Below are 2,585 nucleotides of genomic sequence, written 5' to 3'. Positions count from 1 at the left end.
GCACTTCTGTGTGTGGGGCTGCCTGTGGGATTTGCCTTCTGACCCCAGCCACTCATCTCGTGCCAGCCATTGCTGGTTGAGCTCCCCTTCTGCAAAGGCTTTCTCTTTTGTCACGTTTAACCGGGCCACCTCCTGCTGCTGGAAAGCTGCCCGCATTGTTGTCCTGGTTATCCAGGACCTCTGGCAGCTCTGGTGTCTTCCCAGAGAGTGGAGACACCTGGGTGCCCTTCCAGACGTATCCCAGCCTGCCACAGTGCATCTGGAGAGAATGGAGGTGGACAACGGGTGCCCAGGCCCATACTATGGCGGGGGACACAAAAACTCCTGTCCAGCCCTTCCCTTTTCCTGATGAAAAGAGCCTGAGGGCCCCTGCAGACGAGGCCTGTGTCTTGCTTTCTGACGCTTCCTGAAAGGTTTCCTAGCTCTGACACAGAACCCAGTGGTGCAGCGTGGCAGCCCGCTGACGTGCTCATCTCCTGTGCTGCTTTCTGTCTTCCCCAGGAATGCCAGGTCTTGAAAGGAGCAGTGCCTGTGAGGCCTCGGGAAAATTGCTTCACCAAGTCTGACCGGGCTCTGAAAAGTGCAGGTATGGACCCAGACAGGCACATCTTGTTACACTGGGCTTATGCTCAGCGCTGCCAAAGGAGGAAGAGCCGGATGAGACTAAATCACCTGGCCCAAATCACCGTGGCACCACAGCTCCCTTGGGCTCAGTGGCTCAGCCCCTCATGCCCTCGCTCCTTGCAGTGGTGCCCCTGGCACACCCCTGACAGGAGTTACTGCACTTGGTTGAGATTTCTCAGGGACTGAAACCAGGTCCTGAGCTCTTAGCTCTCCTCACGCAGTGCGGCCTTGACTTGAGCCTGCTGCCCTTTGCAGAGGGCCATGCTGCCTGCCGCTGTCCACAAACCTCATCTCTGTGCACCTGAGAGAGGGATGCTGTCAGCAGGCAGACAGAGATAGCTTGAGCTGACTAGGTGCTGGGAGACTGGGCCCCTGGCAATCATCTGCTCTCCTCTCCTCTCAATTCAGGGGTCTCCATGGACCTGCAGAGATCATCCAGGTCTGCATGGTACTGCAGGGTGGCTTGGATCCTGTGCGCTCCAAACGTGCTGGAGACCTTTGAGCAGGTATGGTAGCAGAGATCCTCAGTGCTGCTTTTGTTCCCTCCTGTCAAGCTGGGGGAGGCCCCTGGGACTCTCCCTTCAGGCCCCTCTGCAGCACTGCTCAAGCCCACGGTGCTCCTCAGGTGCCTGGCTCCTGAGGCCTCCCTCGGGGCTTGGCTTACCCGGAACCAGTGGCATTCCTCTGAAGGCAGGCTGACCTGGGCTGAGCTGTGCTGCTACATCCTGCATCCCACTATCCCATGGTCAGGGCTGCGTGAGGAATCTTCTCGGGCACCCTGTTTGCCTTTGTCAGCTCTGATCGTTGTTGTTTGGGTTGGGCAGGGGTTGGAGGCAGGGGACGATGCAGAGCTGCTGGGATCTTTCTGCATAGCCCTGACTCCGGTGTGGGGCATCCCATGTTTCGTAACGGATATTTTCCTCTCCATGGGAACTTTCCCATGCCAGCAAGACAGCTGGGCGTGTCTGCTTCCCTGCCTGCCGCCCGCAGCACCCAAGCAGCTCACATGCTCAGTGCTGCCTGTGCTTTTGGCTGCACAGGCAGCAGCATGCGCCTCATGACTTCCTACTCTCTGCTTTCAGCTGGACATTTCCCCGGGATACTGCTGGCCTATGAAAACATCTAACAGCCAGATTGTCTTCAACTTGCCCACAGAAGTCCAGCCGACTGCAGTCACTGTGCAGCACACGGTGGACACAACCTTGTGGCACATCAGCAGCGCTCCCCGTGACTTTGCTGTCTTTGTAAGTGTCTGCTGGTACATGGGGATGGGACGTAGCTGTCGGGAAAGGCTTCTGCTAGGAAATATACTGGAGAAGAGGACCAGTACGTCCTTTGAGCAGTGCTCAAGGGGAGACTCAGCCCCACCACATCCTGCAGCAGAACTGCAGGAGCTGCTGGAGCTCCGGCGGCCCAGGTGTGACACACATGTTGACTTGCTGCCCTGTGCTTTATCTCATAGGGACTGGACGAGGAAGGAGAGAACGAAGAGTTGCTTGGGCAATTCACCTATAGTATCAGGGAAGAGCTGTCCCAGACCTTTGAACTGCAGGTACAGTCATTGCGTGTGGGCAGGAGACCATTCCAGACCACTTTGGCAGCAAGTCAGTGGCAGGAGAAGTGTGGGCAGTCCTGCCAAGGCAGGGGTCCAGCACCAGCTAGAAAAAAACATGTTGAGGTTCAGAGGGCCGAAAGCACATGACATGGCAGGGTAGCTAAATGAAGCAGGGAGAGCGCCACGTTGGGCCAGGAGCAGGAGCACAGAGTTCCCCAGCAGTGCCCACCTCTTTTGGCAGGGCAGAGCCTTGCAAACCCACACGTGCTGGGAAATGCCCTAAAATGCAGGTGTCAGGTGGTGAGAGCCAGGAGACATTGCCACGTGCATGCCCTGTTCCCAGTGAGTGGCCGGTTGGCATCTGTGGCCCAGGCAGGTGAAGGAGCTGCTGTCTGCGCTGGCACTC

General features: G+C 57.5%; 1 long non-coding RNA gene across 1 annotated transcript; it reads left to right on the top strand.

The window, feature by feature from the left end:
- The first annotated feature begins 512 nt into the window (after positions 1 to 512).
- LOC122183429 lies at positions 513 to 1,789 on the top strand. Its single transcript, XR_006180258.1, has 3 exons — positions 513 to 586; positions 1,033 to 1,130; positions 1,707 to 1,789. It is a non-coding gene; the product is annotated as an uncharacterized LOC122183429 (long non-coding RNA).
- The last annotated feature ends 796 nt before the right edge of the window (positions 1,790 to 2,585 follow it).

The sequence above is a fragment of the Lagopus leucura genome, unplaced genomic scaffold (genome assembly GCF_019238085.1).
Source record: "Lagopus leucura isolate 7727_CA_CO unplaced genomic scaffold, USGS_WTPT01 Super-Scaffold_100018, whole genome shotgun sequence".
Taxonomy (NCBI): Eukaryota; Metazoa; Chordata; class Aves; order Galliformes; family Phasianidae; genus Lagopus; species Lagopus leucura.
The sequence above is the reverse complement of the archived record's forward strand: the minus strand, read 5'-3'. Positions and strand labels throughout refer to the sequence as shown.